Genomic DNA, 19,778 nt, shown 5'->3' with positions numbered 1-19,778 from the left:
GTTGTTCAAGGGTCAACTATAGTAGAGGTTCTACCTAGGGTAATTAGGCAAGAAAAGGAAACAAAATGGCTCCAGATTGAAAAGGAAGAAGTAAAACTCTCCTTCAAGAAGACATGATCCTGTAGATAGAAAATTCTAAGCAATCCATACCAAAAAAATCTATTAGAGCAAATAAACAAGTTCAGCAAAGTTGCATGATACAAGACCAATATACAAAAATCAACTGTCTTTACCTATACAAGCAATAAACACTGCAAAATTGAAATAATGAAAATAATGTCACTTCCAATAATATCAAAAAAGAAAATTTTTAGAAATAAATTTAACAAAAGTGTAAACTGAAAAGTATAAAACATTGGTAAAGTATGTTAAGAAGATATAAGTAAATGGAAAGAGACACCATGATCATGGACTAGAAAATTTAATATTGTTAAGATGGCAATACTCCCAAAAATGCTTTTCAGATTCATTGCAATTCCTATCAAAATCTCAGCTGGCATCTTTGCTGAAACTGACAACATTATCCTAAAATTCACAGGGAAACACAAGTGACACCAAATAGCTAACAGTTTTTTAAAAACTGAAGTTGGAGAACTCACACTTTCCTATTCCTAACTAGCTTACAATAATCAAGACAGTGTGATATTGTCATAAGGATACACATATAAATGAATGGAATAGAATTAAGAGTCCAGCATAAATGTTTATGATTTATGGTTATTTATGATTAATTGATTTTGACAAGGTTGTCCTAATAATTGAATGGGGGAAAGAACAGTATTTCAACAAATGGTATGAGAATACCTGGAAATACATACACCAATATAACAATGGATCACTTCTTCACACTATGTACAAAAATTAATTCAAAATAGGATGATAAGAGGGACGCCTGGGTGGCTCAGCAGTTGAGCATCTGCCTTTGGCTCAGGGCGTGATCCCAGAGTTCCGGGATCCAGTCCTGCATCGGGCTCCCCACAGGGAGCCTGCTTCTCCCTCTTCTGCTTGTGTCTCTGCCTCTCTGTGTCTCTCTTGAATAAATAAATAAATAAATAAATAAATAAATAAATAAATAAATAAAATCTTAAAAAAAAAAAAAGGATGATAGACCTAAGTATAAAACTTAAAATCTCAGGAGAAAATATACTAGCAGATCTTTGTAACCTTGTGTTAGGTCAAGTCTTTTAGATAGAACATCGACATCACAAGTAACAAAAGGAAAAAAACAGATAAACTGGACTAAACATGGAAATTAAAAACTTTACTCTTCAAAGGACATTATCAGAAAGTGAAAATATAACCCATATGATAGTAGAAAATATTTTCAAATCATATATCTGATAAGAGACCATATTTTTAAAAGATCTCATTTATTTGGGCACCCCGGGTGGCTCAGTGGTTTAGCGCCGCCTTCAGCCCAGGGCCTGATCCTGGAGACCTGGGATCGAGTCCCATGTCACACTCCCCTGCATGGAGCCTGCTTCTCCCTCTGCCTGTGTCTCTGCCGCTCCCTCTGTGTGTGTGTGTGTGTGTGTGTGTGTGTGTGTGTGTGTGTGTCGTGAATTAATAAATAAAATCTTTAAAAAAAAAGATTTCATTTATTTATTTGACAGAGAGAGAGCACAATTAGGGGTAGCGACAGGCAGAGAGAGAGGGAGGAGCAGACTCCCTGCTGGGAAGGCAGCCAGAGGTGGGGCTTGATACCAGGACCCTGAGATCATGAGCTGAGTCAAAGGCAGATGCTTAACCAACTGAGCCACCCAGAAGACCCTGCTCATGCTCTCTCTCTCAAATCAATAAATAAATAATCTTTATAAAAAAGTAATTCAAAAATGGGCAAAAAGATCTAAACAAGTGTTTTACCAAAGAAAATATACAAATGCTCAAAAAGTACATGAAAGATGCCCAACATCATTAGCTACCAGGGAAATGCAAATCAAAACCATAGTAAGGTACCACTTCACACCCACTAATATGGCTGTATCAAAAAAGCCAGATAATACCAAATGTTGGGAAGGATTTGGAGAAATTAGAATTCTCATATTCTTCTGATAGGAATGTAAAGTGGTACAGCCATTCTGGAAAATAGCCTGGAAGTTTGTCAAACATTAAACAGTTACCTTATCAACCAGCAATTTCACTCCTTAGTTACATATCCAAGATAAATAAAAACATGTCCACACAAAAAAAATGTACATCAATGTTCACAGCAGTGTTATACATTATAACCAAAAAGGAGAAACAACCCAAATAAATATACATCAACCTGATGAATAGATACATAAAATGTGGCATATCCATACAATGTAATATTATGCAGGCAAGACAAGGAATGAAATACTGACACATGCTACACCTGGATAAACCTTGAAAACAGGCTAAGCAACAGAATCCAGGCCACATGTTGTACGGTTCCATTTATATAAAATGTCCAGAAAAGGCAAATCCATAGAGACTGAAAATGTATTAAATGTCTGCAGCCAGGTGAAGTTTTAAGGCTGTAAACCTAAACCTACAAGGTGTAAAATACAGAATATGAGGTTTCTTTTTACTATGATGCAAATACTCTAAATTTAGATAATGGTGATGGTCTCTTTGAATATACTAAAACCTACTGAATTATAGAATTTCAAAGGCTGAGCTTATGATATGTCCATTATATTTCGACAAAGCTGTCATAAAGAAAAGTAACACATACACTGATTTTAAAAATCAGATTATAAGGAATTTTTTTCTAAATTGGTTTCTTGAGGCAAGGGAAACTAAAGCAAAAATAAGCTAAAGGGATTACATCAAAATAAAATCTGCACAGTGAAGGAAACAAAACTAAAAGACAACTTATAGAAAGGGAGGAGATATTTGCAAATGACATATCCAATAAAGGGTTAGTACTCAAAATATAGAAAAAGCTTATACAACTCAACACCCAAAAAACAAACAATCCAATTTAAAAATGAGCAGCAGACATGAACAGACATGTCTCCAAAGAAGACATCCAGATAGCCAACAGACACATGAAAAGATGCTTGGCATCACACATCATCAGGGAAATGCAAATCAAAACCACAATGACAATGACCTATCACCTTACACCTGTCAGAATGGGTAAAATCAAAAACACAAGATACAGGTGCTGGTAAGGATATGGAGAAAAAGGAACACTCCTGCATTGTTGGTGGGAAAGCCAACTTGTGCAGCCACTCTGGAAAACAGTATGGAGGTATGAAAGTTCAAAAGAGAACCATCCTGGGGGATTCCTGGGTGACTCAGTGGTTTAGCGCCTGCCTTTGGCCTAGGGTGTGATCCTAAAGTCCTGGGATCAAGTTCCGCATCAGGCTTCCTGCGTGGAGCCTGCTTCTCCCTCTGCCTCTCTCTCTCTCCCTGTGTCTCTCATGAATAAATAAATAAAATCTTTTTAAAAAAGCAAAAAAAGAGAGAAGCATCCTACAATCCAGCAATCACATGACTGGGTATTTACCCAAAAAATACAAAAACACTAATTCAAAGGGATACATGCACCTTGATGTTTAGTGCATTATTATTTATAATAACCAAGATATGGAAGTAGCCCAAGCATTCATCGATAGACAAAGATATGTTGTATAAAATATAGTAAAAATAACATATAATTATATATTATATTATATTTATAATTATATAACATAATTAATAATATATATTATATAACAGAATATTATTCAGCCATAAAAATAATGGTATCTTGCCATTTGCAAAGACATGGATGGAGCTAGAGAATATAACACTAAGCAAAATAAATCAGTCAGTATGAAATCATACTATATGATTTCATTCATATGTGGAATTTAAGAAATAAAGCAAATGAGCAAAAAGAATAAGAAGAGAGAGATAAACCAAGATAGAGACTTTTTTTAGAGACTTAATTATAGAGAACAAACTGATGGTTAGCAGAGAAGCGGGTGGGGCAATGAGTGAAATAGATGATGGAGATTAAGGGGTTCACTTATCATGACAAGTGATATAAGAATTGCTGAATCACTATATTGTACACATGAAACTAATATAACACTGCATGTTAACTAACTGGAGTTAAATAAAAACTTTTAAAAATCAGAGTATATAAAAAATATATAATGGATTTCCCTATATCACTTCAAACTTGTATTGCCCATCCCCTTTCTCAGAGGGACATTCACCACTTTTTTGGTGTGTCATTCAATACATATTTTCTGCATTACCAAATATAAATAATGGCATGGATATATTTCTATGTTCTTGTTATAAATTTCTAAAAGAAAAATTGTTAGATGAACATAATTGCACATTTTAATTTATCTACATACCTATTTATCATTAATATATAACTAAATTACCTTACAGAAATACTGTATTAACTTCCCTTAATTTTAGCTGTGTTGAGAAATCATACTTCCTTATACCTTCTATAGTTTTTTTCTATGGTTTTTTATTTATATATTCATGAGAGACACAGAGAGAAAGAGAGGGGCAGAAACACAGGCAGAGGGAGAAGCAGGCTCCATGCAGGGAGCCCGATGTGGGACTGGATCCCGGGACTCGCGGATCATGCCCTGGACTGAAGGCAGCCACTAAATCGCTGAGCAACCCAGGGACCCTACCTTTTATAGTTCTATCATTCATTTTAATCTTTGGCAGTCTTGTATGTGAAATACTTACATCTTTTAATTTGCATTACTTTATACAACGTTAGGAATTTCATTTTTTTCATACACAGTGTAATTTTACTTGTTTCATAGTTTCAATTTTTTATTTAAATTCCAGTTAGCTAACATATACTGTAATATCGGTTTTAGGAGTATAATTTAGTGATTCATTGCTTACATGTAACACCCAGGATTCATCATAACAAGTGCCCTCCTTAATATCGGTCACCCACTTAGCCCATCCTCCACCTACCTCCTTCCATCAACCCTCATTTTCTTCTCTATAGTTATGAGTCTGTTTTATGGTTTGCCTCTTTTTTCTCCTATGTTCATCCATTTCATTTCTTAAATTTCCCATATGAGTGCAACATTTCCTGTTCATGTTCTTTGCCCATTTTTCTTTTGGGGTGATTGTTGCTTTTATATTGATTGATTATTCCATTATTCCATTCCATTATTGTTACTATTTTTAAAATACAGAATGCAAAGGATAATAAATTTCCGTGTACTTACCACTCAGAGAAACAAACGCTAATATTTTTATCATATTTCCTCATATTTCTTAAAGAAAACTAAGAATAAAGGTGATGTCTCCTCTGTTCTCCACCATACTACATTCTTATCTCCTCTCCTTGGAGGTGACCTCTATCATAAATTTAAAATATATCTACACCATTGCATACTTTTAACTATGTATACATGCTTTAGTTAGCAAAATATATTATTTCCACATAAAATATATTATATTAGGGACCCCTGGGTGGCTCAGTAGTTGAGCATCTGCCTTCAGCCCAGGGCGTGATCCCGGGGTCCTGCGATGGAGTCCGGCATCGGGCTCCCTGCAGGGAGGCTGTTTCTCCCTCTGCCTATGTCTCTGCCTCTCTCTGTGTGTCTCTCATGAATAAGTGAATAAAATCTTTATTAAAAAAATATTGTACTATACATAGCATTGGCAATTTGCTTTTTAACCCAATACTGTTTTCAAAAGATCTACCTTTGTTGATCACACTGATCTTTTTTAAACTATATCTATTACTATAGATGTTTTTTACTGCATAATAGTATCTCATTTTATGAATATAAAACGGTTAATTTCTCCTTTCCTTTACTGAAGGACAACTGGATTATTATGAGATTTTTTTTTTTTTTCCTGAAACAACCCTGTAATGAACCGATCTTCATTTAGGTTTCTTGGAACTTATGCACAAGAATTATGTGGTATTACATTCTCAGAATGAAACAGCTGGTTTATAGGCTTTACTTCTCTTTAATTTTAGTAGCTATTGCCAAATTGCTTGTACTAATTCACACTCTCATTTGTACAAGCAAAGCCCTCACCTCATTGTGCTCTGGTATATGTCTGGAGGAGGATGGGAGATTATAGAGTCCTATCTCTTTGCATCTGATTCCCCCCACCCCGGCATTATCTGACTTTTTAAGCATCTCATTATTGTTTTAGTTCATTTTCTTCTGGTTATTACTAAGACTGGAGGTCTCTTCATATATTTACCAGTTAATTTTATTAATTTTAAAACGTAACTCCCATTTTAAAACATTTGCTTTATTACTTGGCACCATTGTAAATGAGCCAGATGCATGGATCTAACTATAAAAAAGCATTTTTTAATATGCATATGAGGCAGTCTGACGTTATAAACCAAGAGTGAGAGTTTTGGGACATCTGGCCTTTTGAAACAGTAATAACTCATAAAAAAATAAAGAACCAAAGTTTCTGATTAAAAAGATAATTTAGGAAATTAATTTTAAAAGAGAGTGGCTAAGACTTTTGGCTCCTTTTTGATTGAGACAATTTTTTTTAATCAAAGATATCAGTCTATTCGATTCTGAAAATGTCATTCCACAGTACATTTTCCCTTGAAAATGCCTGAATTATTCAGAATTGGGTAGCACTGGTAGGAGTGGCGTGGGTGTAGTCAGGGATTCATAGTCTACAGTCCAGGAGACAGAAGCAGGACTGGGTGTGCCCCAGGCCCTCACCTCTCCAGAACAGAGAGACAGGAAAAGAGTTTTCAGATAAAATCTCTCAGACCCCAACTTCAGCTTGGAAAGCAATTCCTTAATTTGAACACTGGACGGAATTCTGCCCAAGGCCATTTACCTAGCCTTCAGAGAAGATCTTTAATTTCAATCAATTTCAAATAAATGGGATAATAAATTAGGGGGACTCAACACATAGCCCAGGATGCTAGTCATGTCTTATCAGTTGTGACTAAGTCATGATTTATTAGAATTTTTCATAACAATATTAAATTGATGGATTATAACAATTATAAAGCAGCGATCAGAAAACATAGCAGTGTGCTTTTAAGAGAATCTTTGAAGGATTCTTTGGGAGTTAACATGTTTCTGGGGTAAATCTTAGCCAATGACTGGCTATTCTAAGAGGATGAAAGTTCAGCTCCTCTGAAGGGGGAAGACTCTCCTCCTGATCCCTTTGGGGGATTGGGCAAGGTTGGAAATTAATCTGGAACTGCTCTCTTGTTTGACAAGAGGGACAAGATAGAGGTCAGTGAGGAAAGGAGGGTCTGATCACAGAAAAAATCATAGACCACACGGATAATCCTTTAGATTATATTCAAAATGTGATAGAAATCCACTAAAAGGTTTTAAGGAAGGGAGTGGTATGATTTGTGTTTTGGAATGCTTTCAGACACCTGGGTGGAAAGTGGTTTGTAGCTAGTGACTTGGAAGCAGAGGGCCCAATAAGAGCTTACCCGTGGTGACGTTACCTGTCTTGAGATGGATACTTTTGAATACATGAGCCTAACAGTAAGATCCTACAAGCAGGCCATAACACAAAGAGCATTGCTATGGGGGTGGAGGTGGGGTTTAAGGAAAGTAAGTTGCCAGATAAAATATAGGATGCCCAGTTAAGTTTGAATTTCAGATGCACAGCAAATAGTCCTTTGGTCTAAGTAGGCCCCAAATATTACATAGAGAAAAATGGTATGGAAGATCCTTATATTAAAAAATCATTCATTGGGGGATCCCTGGGTGGCACAGCGGTTTGGCGCCTGCCTTTGGCCCAGGGCGCGATCCTGGAGACCTGGGATCGAGTCCCACGTCGGGCTCCCGGTGCATGGAGCCTGCTTATTCTCCCTCTGCCTATGTCTCTGCCTCTCTCTCTCTCTCTCTCTGTATGACTATCATAAATCAATAAAAAAAAAATCATTCATTGGTTATCTGAAATTCAAATTTCTATGGGCATCTTGGTGTTGTTGCTGCTATTTTCCATCAGGAGCCCTACTGAGGGCTTCTAAATGAAGAAGCTGAGTTAGCCAACAGGAGAAGAGTTGCAATCTGCACAAGTCTCTTAAATCTCAGTTTTGTTTGTGATTTTGGTCTGGGTCTGTAGGAGAAAGTCAAAATGAAAGCATCCTTGTCACTAAATGCAGAATTTATAATTATGTACATGCTGTGCTCATGTGCTAATAAGTGTATAGGACTTAGGCCACTAAATGAAAAAAAAAAATCTCTGATGATCCAGATTCTGTGTCATCAAATATATCTCTACCTTGACTTTCTGCCCAACAGAGAGGTTTTTTTTTTTTCATGTTTTCCTTCTCCTACAAAACTGTAGTAAGCTGGAAAAAAATAAGGGGGAGTAGTCCTTTAAAGGCACCTTGTACACATTTGTAATTCAGGAGAATGTTGAGTCACACACTGCCTGTGTGTGACTGTCAGTCAGTGTGCATGCACCTCAAATTGTGTCCAAGAATGCCCAAGGGTCCTGAGAACAATTTCTGACCCTGCCACAGCCTACCCTATGCCTCTTCTCAGGTATAATTACAGATCTTGAGCTCTGAAGTCTGCTAGACTTGGCTCTGAATCCCATTTTGGCCACTGAGAATCTATGTGAACATAAACAAATTTAGCTTAGTTTTCTTGCCTCGAGAAAAAAAAAAAAACAGAGATACCACATATGGGGATCAGATGAGAAATTAATTTCATGAGAAAGCACTTATCAAAGTGTTAAATTCATAGTAATGTCTCAAAAATGCCAATTACCGTAGTTATTATTCGCCATTAGAGTTCACAATATGAACTGACCTTCACTGCCACATTCCTTGAAGTTCTAAATATTGACATATGTGCCTTAGGGGACATATCCCAGAAGCAGAACCAATAACAAGCATTTTGTGAAAGTTATTTTGCAGTAAATGTTCTCAAGGAAAGTGGGAGAGGGCAAGTGGGAACTGGGAAGGAAAGAGATCACGCTGGGGTGTGAAAGGAAGCAAAATCCAGTGGAGGGTGGCTTTGGCTCAGTCTCACATGGGAGCTCAAAGATGGGATGTCACACCTCAGTCCTGGCCCTCTTGGGGGACAAGGAGGCGGTACAGCCATGGCCACTGGTTATGGAATGTCCCTAGGCAATGTGTTCAAAGGGCCCTGATGGGAAAGTGAGTTAAGACAGCAAGAGGGCAGCACTTCCACTAAGAAATGGAGGTGGTGGATGTTTATAGTGAAATGCACTGGGAACTAGTGAGCATAAAAAAGGGAAGCAGATCTAAAGGGACACAGAAATGCAGATAGATTGAAGCAAAAATCCTATGTAAGAGAAAAATATTTATTTCACTCATTTACTATGGTATACCACTAAAAAATGATAAAGAGGCCAGGTATTTTCTGAGATGGTAAGCAGTGGAGAATTATTTTAAACTGTGCTTAATAAACAACAGGTATTACAATCCAACTATTAATATAAACATCTTTAGTGTTGGGCTCTGGGTGAGTTCAGGATGGTTGGCTCCTTTACCTCAACTACTAACAAATATTACATAAAAACCATCTTGTTATGGAAATCCCCAAAATGATTACTTCAATAAGAGAAAATTATACACATTGATAGAATAGACAAAGAATATGAATAAGCAATTTAAAAAGAAAAAGTGAAAATGGACATTAAACATAAAAACATTACTGAAACTCACTAGTAACCAAAGAAATTTAACTTAAGACCATAAATTACTAGTTTTCACCTCTCAGAATTAGTAGTGATTTTTAAATTAATAATACTTGAAATTGCCAGCAATGTAGAGAAAATGAGTACCTTCATATAATGTTATTGTGAAAAGAAGCTGGTATAACTTTCCTAGAAGACAATTTAACAATATTTATCAAAATACACAAAAATGCAGGCCTTTTGACAAAGCATTAAACTTTAAGCAATTTTTACTTAGGAAATAATTAATAAGTGTAAAAAAATTGATGTCAATAACATTTACTATGATGTAACATATAATAGCTAAAAATTGGAAATACTACACATTTACCAAAGGAGGGTTCAATTAAATGGATAGGAGTATATAAAGTGCCACAACTAACTATGGAGCCATTTTTAAATGTTGTGAAATAGATTTATCAACAGAGGAAGTTTTTAATCAAATATTATTAACCCAAAGAAAAACAGAATTTAAAACACAGTGTGGTCCAATCTAAGCACACAAACAAATCTGAGATGATGTATATCAAAATGTTAATACTAGTTATCTTTAGGTATTGAGGGTAAGTGACTTTTATTTCTTCTTTCCGCTTATCTTTATTTTTCTACAGTAAACATGTATTGCTTGAGTAATTAAACAATGTTATAAAATAACAAGGTATCACCTTTCTGTACTTAGTTGAAATTGAAGTACTCTCAGAGACTGGGTAGCAATACATATTTTTCCATTGTGTTAATTTCCCGTTCCATTAAGCATATGTAATGAACAGTCTGCCTTGACTCCCACTGGCTGGAGAAGATCCAAATGCTACACAACAAACAAGGAAATGGAAACCATTCATCCTCAGCAAACCATGGCCTTGGGACTGAATCCATAAGGTTTCACGTTTAGAAAAAAGGATTTCAGTCATGCTAAGGATTTATGTGAGCTAAAGTTGTCCCTGGAAAGACATCCCTTCCTAGAAAGCAGCTGGTTCCTCACTGAATTCAGAATGGTGTCACCAACTTCACAATTGGGAAAAGCTAGGAAAATGCCCTTATGTGGTAGATGCTCAAGAAATGTTTGGACTGCAACTTAATAACCCTCATTTTAGGAGTGACAGAACCAAATCTGAAAAGCTAGGATGATAAAATATTTTGTATGCAACTGCAACACTAGGAAGGTGTTAAGTAGTCATAGTAATGGTTTGCTTTTTTGAAAATTCAAAAATTATAAGGTAATTTTGACCGACAAACTCCTGTCCATTGTACTCCTGCCCAACTCACTGTTGCTTATTTCAAACAACAGAAAAATCAACAATATCTTGGTGCTTTAGAAAAGCTGGAGCCTGAGAAGCAGAAGAAGAAACAAGACCATGGAAATCTTGAACAACTATAAGCATAACCCAGTGGCAGAATGTGAATGGATCCATGTGATCACCTCCTTGTCCAAAGCACACATCTTCTCATCCCCACCCATAGAGATAGGACACTTACCCATATGAGAATCTTCTCTATTAATTTTCTCTTTTTTAAAAAAGGTGACCCTTCATCAATTCCCTGGCCAGGCTCTTTATAAATTTTATATCTAGAATGAATTGAAGCTGTATTTGATCAAATGTTCTAAGCAGTAGATTTCAAGAACAATTTCATCTCCAACCTATGTGTAAATTCATAAATTTCTTTGAAAAAATGTTTTGTTTACCTAGCAAACCAGAATGAAACCCATCAGAGAAAATCTGTATTCCTCCATAGTGGCTTAACTAATAAATTCCATCAGAGAAATATTTCTGCCAATGATGCACTGCATTTTAGCTCCCCTTTTCCATTCCAATAACCTGCAGGAGTGAAACATTCTATTAGCATGTTGTCTATAGGTGGGTGGCTAAGAATGAATTTTGAGATTTTAGTGATTCATTTCCAGATGGAAAAACAAACAGAGGTACACTGTATCACCACCTGCGATACAATCCAACTGTGACCCTGTGCTGGAAATCTAGGCTGGAAGCTTGAAGCGACAATTGGGACACATACGCAGAATTAAATAATGGGATGTTCTATCTCCTAAAATGTGAGTAAGGAAATGTAGATGACTCAGGGACCCACCACCAAACCATTACATGAGAAAATACTTGGAAGTACGTCCAAAAATGTAGAGGATTTTTTTAAAAGTGCATGGATACTAGGTAACATAGTCATAGAAATGAACACTAGTCACTGGAGGAAAACTTAATCCATGGCGGTGCCATAGTGTCCTCCTTTCTTTTCCACCACCTCTTCTTCCCTTACATGCTTCAAGATGCCTGAGGGAGTATGAGAAGGAGTCAGAGGAGCCCAGGGAAGGAAGCATGCAGACATGCTTTGGAGGCAGAGACAAGCACACATCTGCCCCCTCCAACCTCGCTCATGCTTGTCCTCGATCCACCACTGCCACTGCATCCAGTTCCTGAATTTGGTTCTCACATTCTCCTGTCTAAAGGCATTTTTTCTTTAGGGAATCACAGGCATTTGTAAAGTCTGAATATCTGCAATGAATGTTTTACCCTCCAGGGCGGGGTTGGGTTCTCCTGCTTTTAATAGGGTTCTAAGTTAAGGTCTAACATTCCCTAATACATCCTGTTAGCACACTAAACAGTATCCTGGAATTTGGAAAACTCAGTAAACAGCAATCCCTTTAAATTAAAACAGTCCCTAACCTCTCAATGATTGTGCATCAGCCCTCCTCACCTGGTATGATCAGAAGTCAACCGGGTTGTCTGTACTGAGGCCCTAAATCACTCACTCCAAGTCAGTTCCCTCACAACTCTCTAGAGACAAGTGCAGAGGCTACTCTCACTGTATTCCCACCGGGAAGCCCAGTACAGCCGTTGCTCAGGTGAGCCCTCTGCGATAGAGGAGTTCAACTAACACTACAATTCTCCCAAAAAACCTCCCTCTCTGCCACATACCGCAGAGTCACTGCCCCACGTGCTATTTATTTTATTTATGTTGCCATCCAGAAACTTCAGCTCCCTGGAGAAAGGGAACAGAGTCTATATAGACAGTGGTGGGCCTTTTTTTTTTTTTTTTTCTGATTATCATATAATTAGTCCTCTTGTTCTGGGAAGAACTCTTATTTTTTGCTAGAAGTATTTGGCTTATTTCAAGTTCCTTGTATCCAGGATTTGTTTTTTCAATGATAGAGACAAATGAATGCCACATTTAAGAAACAGATTAATTAAGGAAACAATTCATTCATACATGTCAATTTGGGGGACCGCAGAAAAATGTGATGGCACTAACTAGCAATATAAGATTATGATTCCTTACACTGCATTAGTCTTAACACATTTTGTTAGAGTTATACATAAATATTGCAGATTTTCTGTGCTTTTATAAATGGTAGTGTATTTTTCTAAATCTTCAGTTGTCCACTTAGTATATATACAATTCATTTTTTAAAAACTGACCTTGTATTCTGTAAACTTTTTTTTGAGATTTTATTTATTCATTAGAAATACAGAGAGAGAGGCAGAGACATAGGCAGAGGGAGAAGCAGGCTCCCTGTGGGAAGCCCAATGCGGGACTTGATCCCAGGCCCCAGTATTATGCCCTGAACTGCAGGCAGACCTGCTGAGCCACACAGGCATCCCGTATTCTGTAAACTTAAGAAATTCACAAATTAGTTCTAAGAGTGTTTTATAGATTCCTTAGGATTATATATGTATATGTGTGTGTGTGTACGTGTATGTATATATACATACCCCACCAGATGATGTCATATTTTAAATTTTAGATAAATAAATTTATTAAATTATTAATGGTAATACTTTTATTATTTTTAATACTATTTTAATAATATTTTATTTACCAGATATTTACCATTTCTGTTCCTATCCTCTCATTTCTGAAGTTCTAAGCCTCCCTCTGGTCTCAATGTTCTTATATGCTTTTTATAGAGCAAAGGTGCTGGCAACAAATTCGTTCATTTTTCCTCCATATTATAATGCCTTTACTTTGGATTTATTCCTTATGGATATTTTTATTATTTTGAGAATACTAGGCCTACAGTTCTACTCTTTCAATATTTTAAAGAAATTGTCCCACTGTCTTCTTGCCTCTGCAGCTTCTCATGAGAAATATACAGTCAGTCAAATGGCTGTTTTAATTGTGATGGAGTACAACTAGTGTTTTTGTCTTACATCTACCTGTGCTTTGGGTATCACATCTAAGATGGCTTTGCCTACCCTAAAACCAACAAAGATTTACTCTTACATTTCCTTCTAATTGTTTTATCATTTTAGCATCTGCTTTTAGGTCCACAATCCATTTTGAGTTTATTTTATAGAGGCTGTGATGAAGGGGTCCAACTTAGTTCTTCTGTCTTAGGATATTCAGGTGTTCCAGAGCTATTTGTCGAACAGACTATTCTCTCCCCACTGAAATCTCTAGAGGCTCTTGTCAAAAATCAACTGACCATGAATGTGGAGGCACAGCAAACTTTTAATAATGACACTCTAAGTTTACCTCCCTAGGCAATGAAACTAGAAGTGGCATAGGCCATGGGAAGAAAAAAATTAATTGTACACGTTTGTATCATTTTAAATGTTTACAATGATCTTAAAGGACTTTACAATTTAAAATTTTAGGTTTTACAAATACCACATTTGATGCACCTTTTCTGATGAATAAAACCTATTTCCCAAATAGATATTGTGCCTCAGAGAGGTACATTTTCTAAGGAGAATTTTCTATGATGCTTTAAAAATATTTTAAGATTAGTTTTATATATTCAAATCTGGAGACGCCTGGGTGGCTCAATCGTTGAGCATCTGCCTTCCCTCAGGGCATGACCCCGGGGTCCTGGGATCGAGTCCCACATTGGGCTTCCCACAGGGAATCTGCTTCTCCCTCTGCCTATGTCTCTGCCTCTCTCTCTCTCTCTCTGTCTCCCATGAATAAATATTTTTTTTATTTTTTTTTAAATATTTTTTTAAAAAAGAAATATACCCACAAAAAATGTACCAAGGTATCTAAGAGACATGTACTCCAAAATACCAACAATGTGCTACTCCTTGCACACACTGTGAGAAAATTTCTTTCCACTGCACATTGGTTCTTGTTGTTTCTTCTATCCAACTCAGGGAACTCTTTCTTATCCATCAAATCCTTCTATTTGAGAAGTCTATGCCACTGTTTTAAGCCAGGCCTCCTAGATATATGCTATCATAGAAACAGGCCTCTTGCATTCAGAGACTGTATATTAGTATGAATTCACAGAATGAACAATGTAGTTATGTGAATACTGTCCATGTCTCTCTTCACAGTCACACTCCCAGGTGCAAAGAAAGGGAAACATACCCATCTGTGCCCTTCCCATCTCTGCATCTCTAGCACAAGCACCCAGATCGCCAGAGGTGCCAGATGCATTCTTGTTAAGTGGATGGATGGCCGCAAGGTACTTCCTTTCTCATATACCCTTTACTAAATTTACTAAATTTCTCACCAACCAATGTCAAACTTTAGGTAATAAAGGAAGAAAAAAAGACAGGTAAAGTATTTATTTTATGTTCTCAGGGTCTCTTGACGATGCTTACGTCTCAGTGAACATCAGTTGCTATGCCCTGACCCTCCACACCTTAAACCCTTTCAGTATCCATTATTGAAAGATCTGTCTAGATTCTCCAAGTCATCACTGAATGGATGGAATGAAATATTCCAGAGATCTAAAGGAAAATTTAGGATATATCTTCCTTTTTGTCATTGGGCTCTTTTGATATGCTAATTTGTTGTGTGCCAAGTCAGAGGTTTTGTTTTAGACTGACCACTAAAGATCCAAATGAGGATCCAAGCTCTGTATCCCATTAATTCAAGATTCACAATGAGTCAATTTTACGTAGTATATGGACTCTGTTAACTAATATCTCAAGTTCAGATAGATTAAAATCTAGGAGAGTAGAGATAATGGATACACTCTTCTCAGGGGAATTCTGCTTCCTGTGTCTGCCAACTAATAAAACCCATCCACCAATAAATTTTACATTTTATTGACAAGAGATTTCCAGTTCTAAGCAGGGGGAAAACATCTGGAATATTGAGAGAGACTGTGTAAAAAAGTATAGGTTGAGGAATATTTAGTTATAGACTCAGGGTCACCCTGAGAATGATTCCTCCAGCACTATATTTAACATTATGTGTTTGTTGTTTTAGAATTGACAAGAGTCTCAGAAAGGTTCCAGTCTAATGCTTTTATTCTATAGATGAGAAAACCTGAATGTAGCTATAACTCAATCTCTGAGACACTCCATAAAACAGTGTCTTTTCAAAGAGTGTTCTTGGAGCCTAAGTTTTATGAGATGTTAATATTTGTTTCATGAAAGGGGAATAAAGAATGTCATTGAACTTGGGAAGTGTTGACTTAAGCAAAATATCTACTATAGGGATTCGCAGAGCCTTTAATTTGTTAGAAGATGAGGAAAGCCCCCAAAGGGAGAATACAATAAGCAGTTTCACCAAACCATTTTCATGACTCTTTGTCAGGATAGTGACTCGTAGAGAAGCAATGGGCAACACGTGCTGCTGTGGCCCATATTTCAAGGGATTGCCTTGGGAGAGCTGGAAATTGGCCCAGGGAAAGACAGTCAAATTAATTGAGCCTCTGAACAGACTGGCCAGGAAAACAAGGTATAAGCTAAGAGAAAATTTCACAAGGAGAGTCCCAACAGCCGAACAGAGAAACCCAACCATTTTGGCGAGAACACCTGGTAATGAGACCACCGCTCTTTGGTTCATGGAGGCGCGCTGTGCCCTGGGGTCAGGTAGACAGTTTTCCCATGTAGGGACGTACACCACCTGCTCTGTTATCTTCCTAAAAGACTCAGGATGGGACCAAATACAGAGGTGGGTAATAACTGGACTCCTCCTTAATGTCTGTTCACATGGGAAGTAAAATGGAGATCAGGAGTGTCTGAGGTAATTGCATTCTACCTAAATCAATTCTGGCTTTGGTTACAATTGGATAATCCTGCCTTAAATTGTTGTCTAATGTATCTGTGGGCTGTTAAACAGCAAGTGCCTTTCATTTCACAGGAAGTGGTTTTTGACTGTATAAAACAATATTTGGGGGAGTTTGTATTTCTCGTTATGCTTGTGAAGTGCTTTGGGACAGAGGTCAGTATAAAATCCAGATTTATTACTACTATTAGTAAAAATGTTATGAAGCCATTAATCCTGCCTTTGATATTGATAGCTGAAAAAAGCTGATTCTCCTACATGGAATGGGAGCTGAGCTTCAAATTATAAACATCCATCTTCTTCGTGGGCGCCAGCTCCCAGCTGCCGGTAGACAGGGGCTGGGTGGCGGTTTTAGCAACAGAGTTCTCGGGCATGGGCTTTCTGCAGTTGAAAGCCAAACCTTCCTACTTAGGTAGAGCTTTGGAATACATGTGCAGAAAGAGTATCAGAATGTGCCCGTTTGTCTCAAACTATCAGAAGCAGTTTTGTTCAGGTGCCTGGTTTTGTCTATTGTTGTTTTTGGTCCTTGTTTATTTATTTGTCCTTATGAACATGATTCTAATGAAATTGGGTATAGGTTTTTAACGCAATCCAGAGTAGAGGGACAAGGAATGATTTTTCTGGCCCACTGGAAATTAGATTTTAAAAATTCTGTTCCTCTGATCTTTCAAGTCCCAGCCAGCCATCAACCATACACTCACACACTGGCTTTTTTTTTTTTTTATGCATTCCTCCCCTTATGTTCTTACCCTTTCCCCATGATCAAGTGAATATTTTGCACTGAAACATGTGCCACTGAGGAAAAATGGAGAAAGATATGCCTTGCACCAAGGTCGATTTCTAGCAGCCTTTAATTATTTAATTTGTTAAGCTTGCTGATTTTGGTTACAGGAATAGAAGCATTGTTTCAGTAAATATCAGCAAACAAACACCTTCTGTACAGCTGGTTACCAATTTCCAGCAGTATTCAGGGTCAGGAATATTCAGACGAGGAACATCAACTTGGCAGAGGCATTACAGTAAAACTAAATGAAATGCAAAGGAGGGGGACCCTCAGTCCATGAAGTCTTAATAGTTCTTCACAAGAGTTATTAAGACTGAAAAACACATGTTTCCCTCAAGATCCGCTTTGCATTAGCCATCTTAACAAAATCACTGCCAAAATGAAATCTGGCATTGTCGTAAAGCAGAGAAAGTGTAATGAGGCTGGAGGAGTGTTCAGGAAGAGTTGTGTCTGATACCGGAGAAACCAGAACTTGTTAAGTGTGGCCAAGAAGATCACAATGATGAAATGGAGAATGCCAATAATTGGGAGCAGTCGGTTCCTGAAAAGATAGAAGAGAGAAAATCCAGAGTACTGTGGAGTTGAGAGGAGGAAGACAGAGAGGCTTGCTGAGAGGGCCACAGGAATTCCTCTCCCATGTCTTCTGCCTCCTCTTCAACAGATAATCTGCTCTGATGAAGGACAGAGAAGGAAATTTAGACCTCTTCTGCAGATACAGGAACAGAATGAGCCAAAAGAAGTCCACACCGAAGGCCTGGCTGAAGCTGAGGCCATGAACATACAATGGAACCAACCTGCCAGATGGCATAATTTTCTCCAGCAGTCCTTAGCCAACCAGGTACGCTGGTTACCAATTTCCAGCAGTATTCAGGGTCAGGAATGTTCAGACAAGGAACATCAACTTGGCAGAGGCATTACAGTGAAACTAAATGAAATGCAAAGGAGGGGAACCCTTAGCTGCCTTGAACTTGAGGGTCTGCCTCACCCCACCCTGAGAGGGAGGCAAAACCTCATAGATTTTTCTCCCTGTTCTGCAGCTATACCTCCTTCCTGGCTGGGATATAAGGGGAAAAAATGACTACAGCTTAGCACATAGTAAGCACTCAAAAAATGATGACTGAACGATTAACGAGCCTGGGATGGCCTTTTTTAAAAAGCAGCAGTGGGAACACAGATTTGTTTTATTTATTATTTAGTCTGAACAAAGGATTGTTTGTACAGCTGCATTTTACCTTTGCTATAATGCTTCCCTAAATAATCAAGCTTCGCCTCTTCTACTGGTAAAAATAAAAGGAAGAAAGACTAGAAGAACCCAAGGAAGGAAACAGGAAGGGGAATAGAAGGGGGAAAAGAAAGAGAGGAAAATAAAAGAAAGACCATTTCCATATGTTTTAAAATACACCTAAGTAAGTGACTAATAAAATGGTTAAATGAATTCCTAAGTATTTCCAAGAACGCAAACTGTCACCATTTATTATGGGTTTAAATTCATTTTAAAGTCCTATAAAGCTCTTCCTTGGCTTTATTACTTCTCTTTATGTACTCCATTTGTTCTGATAAAACAGCTTTTTTTCCACACAGTAGCTCGTATTGCATATTAGCTTTGTTTTACAAGGATTTTAAAGACTGAGAGCCATTGGAACTTTGGTGGGCAGAGGATGGTCCAAAAACTGACGTGCATGAGATCATGTCAAGGAAATTCATATTTATAAATTATGTTTTAATGTATTAGCACATGAACAGTTTTGTACTGCCAGAGCAGCATCTTCCCCTGGCCCAGTATTAGGTGTGGAACATAACAGACAATCAGATAGTAAAGCACTTAACCATGATTCAGTACAGTGTGTAACTTTAAAATATACTTGTGAGTATTTTTATTCTCCTGATTGTCAGGGCATTTTTTCTTTGGCATGCCTTCCTTAGGAATGATTTTGAGTTATACTGATAAGTAAATCAAGGAAAGCATTTTAAGAAGACACAGGATGCCCATTTTAAATGGGTTATAATTGCAGGAAAAAGAGCTGGCTGCACTTGATGTGTTTTTCTTTTCCTTCATCACTAGAGCTTTGTCTAGATTCCTCTGACATAAAAAAAAAAAAAAACCCTTAAAGGTTACAATGATTTTTATTTCTTTTCAATTATTCATTTCAAATCTAAAGACAGCTATGCCACAGCCATGCATTTCTGCACTTAATACTTTTTAAAGTAGGGTAAGAAGATGGCCATACAAGAGCTACTGCAGTTTTACAGTTTTTCCTAGAGATCTGAGTTTGTTCTAGCTACATAGAATGCCTTGGTGTTTCAGTGGTGAGTTTCAGTGGTTCCAAGTATCACTTTCATTTTTTTTCTGGTTATAAAAGCAATAACACTTGTTGCCTTTTTACCCTTTCACCCACAA

At 37.2% G+C, this 19,778-nt stretch overlaps 1 long non-coding RNA gene across 1 annotated transcript in view; it reads left to right on the top strand.

Moving 5' to 3' along the window:
• The window catches only part of LOC112650445 (uncharacterized), a 39,196-nt gene that overhangs the window by 2,446 nt on the left and 16,972 nt on the right, over nt 1-19,778 (top strand). The window contains exons 2-3 of the long non-coding RNA XR_003130182.3: nt 11,528-11,674; nt 14,910-15,040. This is a non-coding gene — a long non-coding RNA (uncharacterized LOC112650445). The remainder of the gene's footprint in view (nt 1-11,527; nt 11,675-14,909; nt 15,041-19,778) is intronic.

This window comes from Canis lupus, chromosome 11, assembly GCF_003254725.2.
Source record: "Canis lupus dingo isolate Sandy chromosome 11, ASM325472v2, whole genome shotgun sequence".
NCBI classification, from domain to species: Eukaryota; Metazoa; Chordata; class Mammalia; order Carnivora; family Canidae; genus Canis; species Canis lupus.
This window is presented reverse-complemented; position numbering and strand designations above follow the sequence as displayed.